Source organism: Peromyscus leucopus, chromosome 3, assembly GCF_004664715.2.
Source record: "Peromyscus leucopus breed LL Stock chromosome 3, UCI_PerLeu_2.1, whole genome shotgun sequence".
In the NCBI taxonomy this organism is placed as follows: Eukaryota; Metazoa; Chordata; class Mammalia; order Rodentia; family Cricetidae; genus Peromyscus; species Peromyscus leucopus.
The window spans coordinates 126,700,956-126,718,274 of NC_051065.1; the positions used below are offsets into that span (position 1 = coordinate 126,700,956).

General features: G+C 41.7%; 1 protein-coding gene across 14 annotated transcripts in view; it reads right to left on the reverse strand.

Moving 5' to 3' along the window:
- Nucleotides 1-17,319, reverse strand: part of Ppfibp1 (PPFIA binding protein 1) — a 152,190-nt gene that overhangs the window by 116,031 nt on the left and 18,840 nt on the right. For 2 of the 14 annotated variants that reach the window (XM_028891654.2, XM_028891650.2), the window contains exon 1: nt 10,394-10,640. The exons of 11 other annotated variants lie outside the window; for them this stretch is intronic. The gene's annotated coding sequence lies outside the window, so the exon portion shown is untranslated. Of the gene's footprint in view, nt 1-10,196; nt 10,641-17,319 lie in introns of those variants that run through there. One more of the 14 variants, XM_028891647.2, reaches the window with a different exon arrangement.

The following is a 17,319-nucleotide window of genomic DNA, read 5'->3' on the forward strand; positions in this document are numbered from 1 at the left end:
GCAACCATAAGAAACTGACATCACAAAACTGTGACTGCCACACATCATGCACACATACATGAGAATAATAAAACAATATAAATTAACTTCCTCAACGATGAGCAACTCCAAAAACAAGCACATAAATAAACTGAACTTTTTTTAAGATTACTCTATTATAATGTGAAAATAGGACTGGGGAGAAGGCCATGAGGGTCAGAGTCCAGACCTCTAGGACCCATAGAAAATGTCAGGCAAAAGTGGTGGCTGCTTGTAATCCTAGCCTTGAAAGGCAAGAGATGGGATCTACAGAGTAAGCTATTTAGGATGACTAGCCAATTGGTGACCTCTGGGTTTGATTGAGAGGTCCTGCCTCAGTGAATAAGGTGGAAGAGTAATGGAGAATGACTCCTGATATCAACTTCAGGCCCATGTACACAAACAAACACACACACACACACATAAACACACACACAAAGAGATAATGTGTACCCATGCACACATGCAAGCGTGCACACATATATATGTGTACCCATACATACATGCAAGCATGCACACCACACATGCAAACATGCACACATACACAAGTATATGTGAAAATGAAAAAAAATAAAAAGGTGGAAATAGAATTCTAAAAACAAGAAAGCACACACAGTTGTATTATTCTCACTAAAACTGCTATCAACTGGCAGAAAAAGCAAAGTGAAAAATATTAAAAGTTGAAGACATTTATTTTTTGTACTATTACAGAATCCAGTTTCTGTCCTACATGACACTTTTGAACAAAACCAGCCCTGCTGTAGGATAACTTACTGTAGTCAGAAGTTTTCCTGTATCCTACCCGGTCCTGCAGCTACTCAGACTCAAATAAACACACAGAGGCTTATATTAATTAAGAATTGCATGGTTTTGGCCTACGGCTCAAGCTTCTTGCTAGTTAGCTCTTACAACTAAACTCAGCCCATTTCTATTAATCTATATGTCACCATGTGTTCCATGGCTTCACCTGTGTGCCATTACATACAGTTCCTTGGACAGCGGGATAGCGTCTCCCCTGCCTCTCCTTTCTCCTTTCACTATCTCCCTTGGATTTTCCTGCCTGACTCCATCCTGCCCTGCCATAGGCCAATGAAGCTTTATTTATCAGCCAATCCGAGCAACACATATTCAAAGCATACAGAGAGACACTCCACAGCAACATATCCTCCATGGTTTGCAAACAGCTATCCCTGGATACAGTTATGGAACTGATCTTTGATAAATTCAAGTCGGGGACAAGGAAGTTTTTTCTTTGACCAAGTGCTTGTCATGTGCCAAGTATGGCATTCAGAAGAAGAAAAAAACTTCATGAATTCTAATCTGCTGAGTTAGAAGGAAACAAAAAATTCAATGGTCTTATGTTTTAATTATTAGTAACATGAATTTTTAATTAAAACTTATATTCAGTACCTACCACTTCATTATACTCTGTACTGGGTATAAAATTTTAAAAGAACAGAATCTTTCTAAGGAAGAGACTTAGAAAAGAGATTTATAAATGTTCTGCAAAGTAAACTAATGCATTACCATGACACATGTCATAGAAGAAGCACAGATGAAAAGCTGAGAAAGCCAAAATGGAATAGTAGCTCACAACTAAAGGTAGTTAAAGGGCTACTAAAGAAGGGATGATGGGTAGATGGAATGTAAATAATGTAGAATTTCATGTAGCTAAGAGAGGGCTGGAAGAAGCAAAAAGAAAATCAGCCAAGAAGCACAGGGCTAAAACAGAGTGTCCAGCAATAGCCATGGTTCCAGTGGGCTGGAGCTTAGAGCATCTGGAGGGGCAGTGAGAAGTATCTAGAGGGATATGTGACAACGGTGGCAAGCAAGGTAGTACACTTTGCTAACTCACAGCTCTTAGGGTAGCCTGGCCAGAGCTGGGCTTTACATAGTGTAATATGGACACATGAGAAAGTAAAGGAAGACAAGGAGAACCACCTATATGCTAATTTCTAAGTGAAAGCCTTCAAAGGAAGTTTCAGAAGGAAAAATGTCACTCTGAAATAGTGGACGAGTCATTGAGGAGCTGGATGGGTGAGAGGGAGATGGAGTGAGCCCCATTCCAAGAAGTAGAGTTGGGCCAGGGGCAACAGCAGAAGTATAATGAACAGTGATAAAAATCTTTGAGATAAAGTATTTGAGAGACGGCAATGCGAACAAGTAAAAACAGGTGGTAAAGTTACGTTCAAAGACAAATATTCAAGTTAGTACAATCTCAGAACCTCAAGAATGAGCGTGAAGATAACAGCTTGACTTAGAGTAAGGGTTAAAGAAGTAAGTAGATCCTGGGCTATGGCACTTAACAGAGTTCTCAAAAGAAGAAATACATTGGCTAAGAAATACTCTCTAAAAGTGTTTGCCAAACTTAGCCATCAGGAAAATACACATCAAAACTACTTACAGATTTCATCTTACCCATAGAAATAGTTAAGGTTAAGAAAACAAAAGACAAAAAAGGCTGGTGAGGATGTGGGGAACAGGAACCCTCATGAACTGCTAGGAGTGCAAACTAGTGAGGTCAACATGGAAATAAATGTGGTTGGTTCCTCAAAAAACTAGAAGTAGATCTACCATATGACCCAACTATACCACTCCTGGGCATATACCCAAAATACTCTATATCCTAATATAGAGATATGTGGTCATCCATGTTATTTGCTGCTCTATTCACAATAGCCACAACATAGAAGCAGCCTAGATGTCCATGTACTGATGAATGAATAATGAAAATGTGGTACCTGCACACAATGAAATTCTATTCAGCTGTGAGGAAAAATGAAATTTGCAGGTAAATGTATAGAACTGGAAAGTGAACTAACCCAGATCCAGAAAGACAGATGTTACATGTTCTTCTCATGTGTGGCTCTTACTTAGTGTTGACTCTTCAGATTTTTGTGCTTAATTTGAAGTACCTGTTGAATCTATGAAACTATAAAGGGACCACTGATGTGAAGACGAAAGATAGATCGTAAAGTGTGTAGGGTGGGGGAGACAGAACACAGACAATAAGAAAAGGAAAGGGGGAACAGTGGTGAGGATTTCAGAGGGGAGAGGGGAGGGAGGACAGGTAGAGGAGGAGGTAGATGGGAGGGGAAACAAACATTTTAAATGTTTGGAAACACCATATGGAAACCTATTTTATAAAACACACACACACACACACACACACACACACACTTCACATAAAAGAGTTTAATTGGAGCTACCTACATGGCAGGTAATGTTCCTACCATAATCTATAGGTTGCCAAATAAAAGCCCCAGGTGTGGGATACCTCCCCTCCAGTTGGTCACCAAACAATACGGGGATACTGTCATTGCTTCTTGATTAACCAGAAAGTTTCCTCCCTGGTGGATAGCTTTTATGGTTATAGAAGGTGCTATGCAAGCTGCAGGGTGTGTGTGTGTGTGTGTGTGTGTGTGTGTGTGTGTGTGTGTGTGTGTAAAACAGTCTTGCCCCAGCTATGAACCTTGTGAACTACAATAATGACCAGCATGGTAAGATAGGCCCATGGGTGCAATAACAGGATGAATATTATGAGGGTAACAAACTGCTTGCTTTCTGGTTGGATTTAAGGAGGAAATGCATCCCTAGTACTGTAAAGTTGGCCAAAAATCCATGGTTAGGGATCTCCTAGGCCCTAGAGGTAAATGTACTATTATTAGTTTGCTAAGTAGGTATAATATAAAACTACTTGCCAAGCTGTATCTCTATATCCATACATTAGTACTGCTCTCAGACCTCATCAGGGAAGTTTCTTTGTACAATGAATGATGCTTAACACAGAAATTCACGACAGATCAAAGTACAGAGAACACATTATGGAACAACCAGCCACAAATAAGACATCTATAGCATACCTTCTACCCCTAAGACTCAGGAACCATTTGGAAAGAGAGGGAAGAAAGTTGAGGCAGAGTTTCTCTACTAGTCCTGGCTGTACTGGAACTCACTCTGTAGCCCAGGCTGGCCTCAAACCTGGAAATCCATCTGCCTCTGCCTTCAGAGTGCTGGGATTAAAGGTGTGTGAGACCACTTGCCCATTGGCAGGAAGAAGGATTTTAAGAGGCAGAGATCCGGGAAGACGAGAGAGACAGTGTCTTCTGGGCATGACAAGACAACTGCTTCTCAGGAACCCACAGAACTGTGGCTGCCACACAAGATCAAGCCAGTCCACATCCCATCATGGAAATGGGAAGGGCTTCTGAATCCTGACCCCTAGCTGAGGAGCTATTGACAGTCTGTGGTTTCTGGGGGAAGCAGAGTCAGTTTTCTCTAAGAGTGCGGGCCCCCAGTATAATGCTCACACTCCAGTGTATGGCCCCACACCTGAGTATGTGGGCATCACATACTGAATTCAATGGTTATAAAAGAAGGAGGAGGTGGAGAGAGGAAGACCAGAGAGGTGGCTTAGCAATTCAGAGAGTATATTGCTCTTCCAGAGGACCTGAATTTGATTCCCAGCACTCCCATCAGGAGGCTCACAACCACCTGTAACTCTGGCTTCTGGGGATCCAATGCCTCTAGTCTTCAGAGGTACCAACACACATGTAGCATGGACTCACAAAGATACAGACACATACACATGATTTAAAGTAACATAATACTTAAAAAAAAAAAAAAAAAAGTTGGGAGGCAAAGCTGGGGAGTGATCCAGGAGTACTTAGGAGGAAGAGTAAGGGGTTAATATGATCAAACTATATTACACACATGTATGAAATTCTCCAAGAATTAATAAATACATTATTTTTTAAATTCCCTCAGTGACTTTTACACCCAGAAAGCAGACCAAAGATAAGCATAACATAAAATGTTAGGGAAACGCCATGGAGTTTGAAGACCATGAGGCAGGAGTGCTAAGCCCTAATGGGACTTCTACGTCACCACTCACGGCTCAGGGGACACACAGCAGAGGAGAGGGAAGATGGAGGGAGTGCTGGGGTGCTCACACGGCATGGCTGTTACACTCATGGATGCACAGCAATTGCGGTTACTGCACAGGGTCAAGACCACAAGAGCCGTCAGCTCCATCAGACAGCATTGACCAATCCCATAGGTTAAAAAACAGATAACAAATGAAGCGGAGAGGGGGGTGGGGTGGAGGAAGTGGGAATAGGCAAAGAATAAAAATCCTACTTAAAAAATAAAAAAGACTTCAAGGCAAGTAGAAGGCCAAACTCCACAGCTAGAAAAATATCTCCAGCTTTGTTTTGTCTAGAAACCCCTTTTGCTATTCCTAGAGAAATGTGGGTTCTCTTTCCAGACTCCTCTCCTTCCCTTCCCTATTCCCTACTAGATTAGTACATAAACTAACCATGTCACCAGCTACTTACACAAACACACACTCCCTCTGTTTGTCAATCTATCTTTAGTTTTTCAGGTTTTTTTTTTCTTTTAGTTCACAGGCCTTGAAACTGAAAGTTAACAGAAAAGGAAAGCTTCCTTGAATGTTCCAACAATTTTGTCTTCCTGGCGGCAGAGTGATTTGGGAACACCTCCACCCCGTCCAGGTTTACTCAAGGATTGTTTAAAAGGTACAATGCACAGGACAGCAGTGAGTCTCAGGCACAAAGTACAGTGGGGAGAATCTGGAGGATCGTCCAGGCCAGATTTAGATCCCAGCTCCACCCTTTCAAGTCACCAATGCCTCACCACCTTAATTTACTCATCTTAAAATAGAAGGCTAAGAGCCACCTTAACTGGCCATTTTGTGACAGAGAGCTCCCAGGCCGACCACACCAAGTGGCACCCATCACAAAGGCCCCCACAGCCAGTCCTTCTTTAAGGACCGACCACGTGTTGGACACTGGTAGCATGTATGAGACTCAAACCACACCCCTTGTCCTTCTATCTGTGCTCTGCAAGGCTGCCTCAAAGAAAAGACAAGTCCCTTCAGGACATGGTGGTTAACATCTGTCCTCCCAGGACTAGGGAGGCTGAAGCAGGAGGACTGCCAGGTGCTCAGGCCAACTATGGATGAATCATCAAAAGACCTTGACTTAAAAGAAACAAAAACAAACATTGATAGAAGTCCTGAAAGCATCAAAATAAAACCAACAAGCCTATTTTAGTCTCCATTTCAGGGTAGATTCATCTTTCCTCAGGAAAATCCTCCTTCAAGGCCCCAGGCAGGTGGGTCCTCACAAGCTAGCCAATCACTTTTCCCTCTTTCTTTTTATTTACTTATTTATTTATTTTTAGTTTGGTTCTTTGAGGCAGGGCCTTGACTCAGGTAGCTGAGGCTAGGTTTAAATTCACAATGTAAGTGAGAATGACCCTGGAACTCCTGGTCCTCTGGCCTCTACCTCCTGAGCACAGGTCAAAGCTACCATATCTGGCAATCATTTGACTCTAAAATAAAAGATTATCGACTGCTATTTGAAAATAAAGAAAAAAAAAAACCTTGGTTTTGATAGAAACGTAATATATTTCACAGGAGGACAAAGTTCCAAATGTCAATTATAAAGCATTCAAGTGTGTGAAGTTTCCTATCAGCACATCTCTGCACAAAGTAAGAACACAGCACAGACTTTGTGGGCTCGGTCCTTAAGGGAAGCCTTGGCCATTGGCATAGGGGTTCTGGTTTAAATGATGTAGTGTTCTGGGCTTTAAGAAGGAAGAATAAACAACTTCACCATCTCCCAGTCTGTGTGTCCTTGCTGGAGAATGTCAACTTAGCCCACTTATACTTATTTTTCATGTTCGGAAATAGCAGGGTTTGTTCACATTGGTGCTACGTATGTGCATAGAAACTTCACTATTTAATTTTCATGTCTGGAAAGAGAAACTTATAATTATGCCATGAGGCATAACTATAATTAGGTCTTCTAATACCATAGGTATCCCTATGATCCAATTGTGAAATAGCAGAGGGTTCTGGTACTGTGTTACTCAGTGAACTTTTCTCTCTCCTCGGTTATCACACCCCTCAGGCCTCAGAAAACATGTGGAAATCTTGGCTAAAAGGTGTATGTTTAATAAGGAAGTTAAGCTATTATAATTGTCATCAGAATTTGCCATTGATGAGATTTTGGTATATATTTGGTAACACTTTAACCATTATGAGCAGCGCTGAAGAGATGGTTGAAAGTGCTTACTGTGTCAACGTAAGGACCTGAGTTCAGACGCCCTGCCTACATAAAAACCCAGGACAGCAGTGAGCACCTGCATCTCAGCCCCAGAAAGAGCAGAAAGGAGGAGCCCTGACACTTGCTAGCCAGCCAGTCTAGCCAATTGATGAGTCTCAGTTTCAGTGAGAAAGCCCGTATCAAAAAAAAATGAGGAACGTGACTGAGGAAGACACCCAATATCAACCTCCAGCCTCACATACCTAAGTGTTCTCTCTCTCTCTCTCTCTCTCTCTCTCTCTCTCTCTCTCTCTCTCTCTCTCTCTCTCTCTCTCACATACACACACACACACACACACACACACACACACACGAGTCATAATGAACTGGAGGTGTGTCTCAGTAGAATGCTGGAAGTTCTGGGTTATATCTCTATGTTGGCAAGTAGGCAAATTAATAAATAATCACAGATCATTTTTAGGCTATATACCAAATTTAGGTTAAATAAATTTGAACTTATCACCTTGGGGATGCTAATGAGACTGTAGGCACACTCCTAATGAACTGCACAGTATGCTTTGCACTTGCTCATTTATGCTTCTGCCTTGCAGAAGAAAAATGATACAATTTATAACTTACTCAATATAAACAGCATGTTTATGTTGGGTCAGTGAGGGGGAGGGAGTTGCTTATTAAAATTATTTTTCCTAACCTATACCTCCATATGAGTAAGGAATTTCTTAACCTGTATAGAATATTGTCTGACATTACACACACAAGCACATTAAGACACAATCACATATAGCTCCAGTTTCCTGGATTGTTGCTCCCCTGGGAAGAGGGAAGATGAAGAGTAGCTCTTTCCATTTTTTATTATATGCTGGATGCAAGTAGCCTTGTTTGTTTAAAAGTGAGTTACACATTCCAAGAATCAAATACTTTCAGAAAAAGTCCAGATGGTAGGAAAAGTTCAAGGTGGGAGCAACAGCATACACGGACACGTTAACAAAGAGTTTACAAATGATACAGTGCCAAGACAACTCAGCCAGCTTACACTCGAACAACCCAATCAGAGACTTCATTTAGAACTCTCGCAGTGAGAATTCTCCTGAGGAAATGGAATCACAGAAGGCAGTTCATGTTCTAATAATTGTATGTTTGCCCCTAATAAATCTGAATCACTCATTTCTAGTATAAAGTCTCCAGGGAATCGTTTAGCACTTAAATAGACAAAATTTATCATGCCTACAAGGCTGGACACTTTCCAATCTGTCTGAGAAGTAAAAATAGCAGTGATATAGACACTGGTATACAAAAGGCAGAGTTTTAAAGCAGTAGATGTACCCGGTAAACATCTACAGTCCTGGGTCTCTGTTAAACCTACTTTTAACTTTTCCGATTACTTCCTTTCTTTGTGTAAAAGTAAATACTGCTAATATAATGTTACTCCCAAAACTTTCAGTTTGATACAGAAAAAGAAGGTCTATGGGAGAAAAGAAGTTTATCACACATTAATTTAAAAATAAATCAAATACTGGGTGTAGTGGTGCATGCCTTTAATCCCAGCACTTGGGAGGAAAAGGCAGGTGGATCTCTGCGTTTGAGGTCAGCCTGGTCTACAGAGCAAGTTCCAGGACAGCCAGGGCCACACAGAAGAACCTTGTTCAAGAAACCAAAATAATAATAAATAAATAATCAAACAATGAAGAGATTCATTTTTCCTAAAGCACATATGAAGCCAGTATGTCATGAGGGATTTTCGCACAGGAGGACTCAACACAATTTCAGATTCTGAAACTGAAGAAATAAAATCTAAGCCATTGAAGCATTCTGTAAGCACCATTAGAGGACATGGGTTGGGCTGGGTAAAGTAGTCTTCATGAGTTCTTAAGATTCCCAGCCCTTCCCTCTCCCTTCAAATATCCCTAGCAAATGTATTAGTCCCAAATCATACTAAGAAGTCTTGTCTGAAAACTAAAGCATAAAGATGAGGTGGTTTGTTAGGTCATTCTGTCAGTCCTTCCAACAGACTCTCCTAGTCAAGGATTAGAAGCCAGCGCGACATTGGATTTCCTGCCCTCAGTAAGGAAGGGCAATGCCCTACAGAACAAGAAACAACAAATTCGAGACTAAAACTTCATTTAGAATTTCAAATTCCCATAACCAAACCCCCTATCAAGGCTCTACAACAAAATCTGGTAACCTGGTCTTCATCCCTCTCTGGCTCTCACAGTGGCTGTCTGACGACACTGAAAAAACAGTGGTCCATCCTATGACAGCAAATATTACCACTGGCAGAGAACACAGACAATGCTCAAAGCACCAAGCTAGACAATATTTGTTTTGTAAAATATTTACATGTTTCATTAACATACAGAAATGGATGCTGCTGATCTTTGTTACTCTGGGAGGCTGGAGAAAATACTATTATTAGCCATTTAAATGTGTGTCAGAAATTAATTTAAAGTTAGGTTGTGAGAAATTAAAAGCCTACACTGAAAGTTTGTTTCTCCAGAAGAGCTTAAAATTAGCCTACCAACCACAAAAAGATTACTCAAAACCAGCATATTATGCCAAGAAAATGCTTTATCCCAATAGCAACAGATGTCTTCAGGAAGCAGCTTGAGTCACTAAGCAAGTTGCTAATTCCAAAATATTCTGTATTCATTATTCATAATTCAACTTAAGCTTCACAATTAAGCTCCAAACACTGTCTAAGTTTAACCCTGACAAGTAATTGCTTTTTCTACAGTAGTTTCAACCATAAGTCTGTAATTTTATGTTAAACTACATAAGAATATACCTACATACATACATTTACATAAACATAAAACGCAACACCTAATATAAAAAGTGAGCTACAGTTTTATGTAAAGGGTAGCCTTAAAACAAAAACACACTTGCCATCTTTTTTGATCAGACAAATGAGAATAAAGTGGGAGCTCTTACTCCCCCAAAACACTTCCTAAAAGACTTTGAGTCCATGGAAACTCAAGCTCACTAACAGAAAGTTAAATTCTGGATTATCAATCCCTACGCTGTTTCAGAGCCAAGCAAATTGCTCCTCTGCAGAGAAAGAGGAAAAAGTTGGGTCTAAATATCTTTTACCTTTACTCCTGATTTACGCTTTCCTCCACAAAAAAAGCACAATATCTGCCAAGCAAGGCTCAGCTTTCACATCAGGAAAAAAACTGTAGCAATACTTTTTGCATATAATAATCACTGCCATTTAATCCACTCAAGTAAAACCAAAGCAAACACAGGCATAAAGACTCCACGGTCCTGGCAGGAGTAAGACAAACCACCTCGGAAAAGTTTCCAGAGCCTCCTCAGCAGTCCTCAGACACCAGCAGCTGTACTTTTTTTTCCTATGGCATGTGAAACGCAAATAAGAGCCTTTGGGCCACTCCTCCAAATTTAAATGTTCGACAAGGACAGTGGAGCAGGGATAGTTACAGAACCATAGAACCTGGTCACCGAAGGAGACCAGAGGCAGTGGCTAGGATCAAGATCCAAATATTTCCCAGGATGGTTGCATGTGTAGTTCAGATAGGGTCTAGCTTCTACAGACTGGCCCTGAAATCATGACCCTCCCATCTCTACCTCCTGAGTGCTGATAGTAACACATATCAAAGTCTTGCTCCACTCACCAGCCTTGACCAAGGTATTTCCTGGACTCAGGCCTCACTCACTCCAGCTCCATGCTCTTTTAAGGACTGTTCTCAGGATCAAAGATGATAAGCCTATTCCTTCTGCTTGGCACACAGACGAGTGTTTGATACCAACAGCCCTGATTCCCCTTAACCTCCAGCGACTCCAGAGCTCCAGCTCTTCAAACCACACCTATAAGAGCACAACTTGCAGGCTTCTGGTCAGTGTCATGTCAACACTCCAGCACTGGAAACACACCAACTGGGCAACATTCCTCTTTAAACAGAAAAGAGGGCAAAGACTCCAGATGTGGAATCTCCAACCAGGAGCCCAAAGGGCAATAACTACAAACCCAGACACTAACTTGCATTGGGTTAATTTCCGATTAGCAGCGACACTACACATTTGGCTTGTGCTGAACCATAAACCTCGTCAAGTTTTAAGCAAACCAAGTCATCCCCATTTTAGATTGTTTTTAAAGTGTAGATTGATATGATGCAGCTGTTAAAGTTTTATCAGCTTCCAGGCTGTTTTCTGGATTTTGACTACCACCAGTTGTCTCTCCCAGATATGTTTCAACCACAGCTTCCAACCAGCCACTGATAAAAATGCTAAGAACCTTGTGCTGAGTGCTACTGAGTTCCAAATTATCTCTAAATGTATATCTTTCTACAAAAAACATTTTACAGAACTTCAGAGAGCAACTTGCTTGAAATGGAGTGAACAATTTCACTAGGACAAGAAATCTGGGGAAAGCAGTTGTAAGGAAGAAGACATTACTGGTTAAAACATGGCCACTCCATAACTGGATGTCAATATGTAAAAGATTACAAATAGATCCATATCTGTCACCATGCACAAAACTCAAGTCCAAGTGGATCAAAGACCTGAACATAAAGAAAGTAGGAAGTACTCTTGAACACACTGGCACCGGAGACCATTTCCTAAATAAAACACCAACAGCACAGACCCTGAGCACAACAATTAATAAATGGGACCTCTCAAAATTGAGAAGCTTTTGCAGGGCAAAAGACACAGTCAATAAGACAAAAAGACAGCCAACAGAATGGGAAAAGATCTTCACCAACCCCACATCTGACAGAGGATTGATCTCCACAGTATATAAAGAACTCAAGAAACTAGACATCAAAATACTGAAGTCCAATTAAAAAATGGGCTAAAGAGCTAAAGAGAGAATTCACAAAACAAGAATCACAAATGGCTGAAAGACATTTAAAGAAATGCTCAATATCCTTAATCATCAGAGAAATGCAAATCAAAACGACTCTGAGATACCACCTTACACCTGTCAGAATGGCTATGATCAAAAACACCAATGACAGTCAATGTTGGAGAGGATGTGGAGCAAAGGGAACACTCCTCCACTGTTGGTGGGAATGTAAACTTGTACAACCACTGTGGAAATCAGTATGGCGGTTTCTCAGAAAATTAGGAATCGAACTACCTCAAGACCCAGCCATCCCACTCTTGGGCATATACCCAAGGAATGCTGATTCATACCATAAAGATACATGCTCAGCTATGTTCATAGCAGCACTATTTGTAATAGCCAGAACCTGGAAACAACCTAGATGCCCATCAATGGAAGAATGGATGAAAAAAATGTGGCACATATACACAATGGAGTACTATTCAGCAGAGAAAAACTATGAAAGCATGAAATTTGCAGGCAAATGGATGGAACTAGAAAAAATCATCCTGAGTGAGGTAACCCAAAACCAGAAAGACGGTCATGGTATGTACTCACTCATAAGTGGATTCTAGATATAAAATAAAGAACAATCAGACCACAACCCATAGAACCATGGAGGCTATATATATATATAGCATGGAGGTCCCTAGGATGACTGTGGCTTATAATAAATTTCAGTTTTACTCAATTATTGAAAAAAAAATAGCCAAATGAATGGAAACACATGAACTTTGAACCAAACTCTGAGGGGCCCCCCAGCTGGATCAGGCCCTCTGAATAGGTGAGACAGTTGATTGGCTTGATCAGTTTGGGAGGCAACTAGGCAGTGGGACCAGGTCCTGTGCTCGTTGCATGAGTTGGCTGTTTGAAACCTGGAGCTTATGCAGGGACACTTGGCTCAGTCTGGGAGGAAGGGACTAGACCTGCCTGGACTGAGTCTACCAGGTTGATCGCAGTCCTCCGGGGGAGGATTTGCCCTGGAGGAGGTGGGAATGGGGGATGGGCTGGGGGTAAGGGGAGGGAGTGGGAGGGGGGAGAATAGGGGAACCCGTGGCTGATATGTAAAACTGAATGGTATTGTAAAATAAAATAAAATAAATAAAAAAGAAAAAGAAAACATGGCCACTCTTGCCACCCTCTCTGTCTCCACTCCACTTTTCTGGATTATGCTGTGCAGTATCTTAGCAGGACTGCCAGTCCATGTTGATGAGCTCCCAGTTCAAAGCTACTCCCCGATCCATGCACCCTGGGCAAACCAGATGGATGCCATTAAGCAGTGGTTGGTCCCAAATGATATTGTATGGAAACACTGGCACTCCTGCAAGATGCTTTTTCTGCCCTGCTTAGTTCTATGAGACAGTGGGTTTTACCCAAAATACTCAGCAAGAATTACTGATCCATTGCTTCTTTAAACAGGTTTTAAATAATGTGTAATGAATTCTTAAAGCATTTAGTCATTCAATCTGGAAGGCCTAGAGGGGCAGAAAAAAAGCCCAAGATATCACATCTGCCTATTCACAAAGAGGGTCACCAAAAATGTACTAAAATGTATGAAGAACTATTGAGAGGATCAGATTAGGTGATATGAGTGGTGCCTCCCTGTCATTATGTGTCCTGAGTCCCTAAGAATAAGGCTTTATGTAATCGTAATCAGTGCCCTTTCTTAGTGGCCTTTCCCTGTAACTAGAGGTAAAATTTGCAGACCAGAATTACTTTCTCTGTAACTCCTAGGTCACCAATTCATAAGAAAGCCATCATTCCTGGAAGGTCGCCTCGAAATATGGGGGTTGCTGAAGAATTCAAGTTCTAGTGACTTTTCTGACACATGTCAAGGAGCACAGTAATCCCACCCACATAGAACTCTGCACGGGACACTCATGAAGTCACTGTATATGGCATACACAAGTTATCCAGCTCAGCAGCTAATGGCCTTCAGGCTCCAGGCTGCTAGACAGCAGCAGCCAGTAAACCAGAAAAGGTTGTGGCAGAGCCAACAGAGCCTGCCCCAAAGTAGCATCGCACAGGATGCAAGTGCACTGTGCCAGCCTGGGTGAGCAATAATAGAAGCAGCACTGTTGAGGGCCAGCGGGAAGGACCAGCCTAGTCTTTCCACTGTCCTCCTTACCATGCTCAAACTGTGCTCATCTATATTTTCAATCCACCACTTTCTCCACCACAGGCAAGGACTAGAACAGCAGTGTAATTAAGGTCAGTTGTATTCCAATCAATTGAGTGGTGAAGATTCTCTGCTTGATCAACTTTTAGCGAGGCTCCTGAACTTTCTCCTAGATACATCTGTGCAATTCCTTAATTGCTCTAGGAAGTGGAAAGATCTAAATTATAAATAAAGCCAGTTCCTTCATGCTAAGCCAGGGTAGGAGACCTGGGACTAGAGGAAGTCTGAAATGTGGGACGAGTGCAACTACTTCTGGCAGCACAGTTACTAGGATGAACAAACTCCCATCTCAGTGAAGGCACCGCCACACCCTTAGGGCACACCGCCTGAGCCCTATGTAAGTCTACATCAGAGTCCAGAGGGAACTCTGGTGACCCCTCACCAGAACATACACTTCTGGAACCCAAACCAGGTTCTATCATGATGAAAAATAATCTGACTATCACGGTACAGAATTTACATTTAGTACTAGCTATGTGACCTTGTCCCAAGAATACCTTGGAAGTCTGTGTGTCGTTTCTCATGTGAAAATGGGAATAAGTGCCCATCTAGGGGCATGACTCAGCAACTGAGAATGCTTGCCACTTTTCCAGAGGACCCAAGTTTGTTTCCCAGCACCTACATCACATGGCTCAACACCATATTAATTCCAGATCCAAGGGATGTTTCTGGCCTCCACGGGCATCTGCACTCTTGTGCACATAAACCCAGACACAGATAGATATACATGCATATACATAATTTAAAATAAAATAAATCTTTCAAAAAAGAGAGAGAGTACCTATCTCCATTGTTGAGAGGGAAAATAAGGTCCATCTCAGACAGTTATAAAGATCACAAATGTTCCTAGGAATCTAAGTGAAGGAAAGCTTTGCCACAATAGCCAATAAATGCCAACTTTTAAGATTTACACATGGCAGTTGTCTATTACCTGTGCTTGTTTTAATTTGCCTTTACAAATTAGAGGTAGTAAAGTACTTGTGTGTTATGGGGTGGGGGAACCCACAAGATTTGAAATCAGGCAGGTGTAGTTGAGGTTGAATAGAATCAAAGCTCTGCTACTTACAATTTCATTAATTTAAAAGATATCCTTTCACATTTTACTCTCTGACAAATTGGAAAGTATCTTATTATCAGTGGTGCCTTCTATTCACTGTTCATCTTAGCCAAGCTACCTAATCTCTATAAAATTATAGAACTAATTATAAAATTAGTATTGCCCACATCTCTTAGAGTTATGGGGAAAAAATAACCATAACCCCTAGCAAACACTTGGTGTAACAAAGCACAAATAACCATACAAATGACTAACAGCATTACACATCCAGCATCTCCTGAGTTGGATAAGTATTTTCATATATTTTATAGAATAACCTATTAGCCGTGGAAATGTTTGGCTAACATGTTTGAGTATACAAAATTCTGGCTGGACTCATTTTTTGCAAATATCAGGTGCTAAATAGCTAAATACAGAAACCCTCTAATAGAACAATATGCTCACACCCCACACCCTTTGTGAGGACCTGCCCCTGATTTAAACACCACCCAAAGCCTAAGGTTACTAACCAGGCCGCATGTGGGGCCCTTAAGATCCCAGTTCTTGGCAATGGCTGAACTCTAGCTCAAAGTCTACCTGGGAAGATATGAAAGTGCTTTTTACAAATTCAGCTACAACACTTAGTGTGTTAACAATAAAAATCTTGAGTGTTTATTCATTATGATCAGCTAACTCTTTCATAATAACCTATTTTCCTGAGGCCGAAGTGTCTAAGTCAGCCTGGTTGCAAGCCTGCCCTTAAGTACCATGTCCTATCTCCTGGGGACATTATGCAATATATCAGCTTAAAGGAACCAAATCTCTCCCACACTTCAAGGTCCCACCCTCCAAACAGCTAAGAGCATCCTCCCTGGGGAATGTGTCAGACCTTCCTACTGCAAGAGAATGAGGCCAAGGTGGGGTAAGAGGGTGGTGTGGTACGGTATGGCATGAGTGAGAGTTTCCAATGGTTTCTAAGCCCAAATGACTCTGCCTCTTTCCTAAGTCTGCAGCCAGTCCTAAGTGACAAGGTTTTTCATTTGACCTTTTTCCATTTCTTGTCCTGATTTATTTCCCAGATGTCTATGAAACACTCTGCAGATCACTTCTGGTCCAGCTCTTCTTAATAAACTTTTTAAAATTCTAGTTCTTCCAAAGTTTCTCTCCTAACAATAGTCATTTCTCTCTGCACAGCACCACCCTCCCTGCCAGGAAACTCTTCTTTCATCCTCTGCAGACATGAGTCACAATGAAAAGGCACAGCTGGAGATTCCTCACTTGAACTATGTAAGAGGTAATCGGCTAACTCAAGCAGGCGAGTGGGTACATGCGTATAGGCATGTTCAAAAGACTAAGTGAGAACTCCAAAGGCTCTAGGGTTCACACAGCAGAAGATCATCCAAGTTTTCTTGGACGGCACACACACACACACCAGAGAGGCATCTTCAGACTTTCTACCACAGTACAATCAGAGTGCTACAAATTTCCTTCTCATCTGAGGACACTTGAGCTTCTAATTATATACTGTCTCTTGTTTCTAGTCAATACAGTAAGCCAACTGGCAGGTCAGCCACGTCACATCTCAACCATCAAACTGCCAACATCTTTCTAAGAGGTTCAAAGATGGGTGTTTTTACACAAAACCTGTCACCATGGCAATTTGAGTCTGCTCAGTTTCTGAACAGGGAACAGTGAACTATTTATCTTTCCACTACAAACATCATGGAAACAGGTTGGTAACATCTTCCTCCACCTGGCAATAGAGTGCTCAGCCTGATAATATAGATCAAAGCAAAGATTACAAAACCTGCCCAGGAGTTGAGGGAGGCTTCTTGGGAAGCCAGCACATGCGCGCGCGCGCGCGCACACACACACACACACACACACACACACACACACACACACACCAGCACATACCAGCATATCACCACTTTGGCTGTGTGCCAAGGCCAAATCATCAGGCTTTCCTATCTCTAGGCCCTACAGGATACCCAACCTATTGATACATTAGGTGAACAGAGCCTACAACCCTTTTACTCACCAAAAGACAGACAAGCAGATCTGTGCTCACTTCTGCAGATGCGACTCACTCTGGGCTCAGGAAGGAGCTTGTGCACAATGATCTATGTGTTACTTTGGCCTTGCTCACTCACAC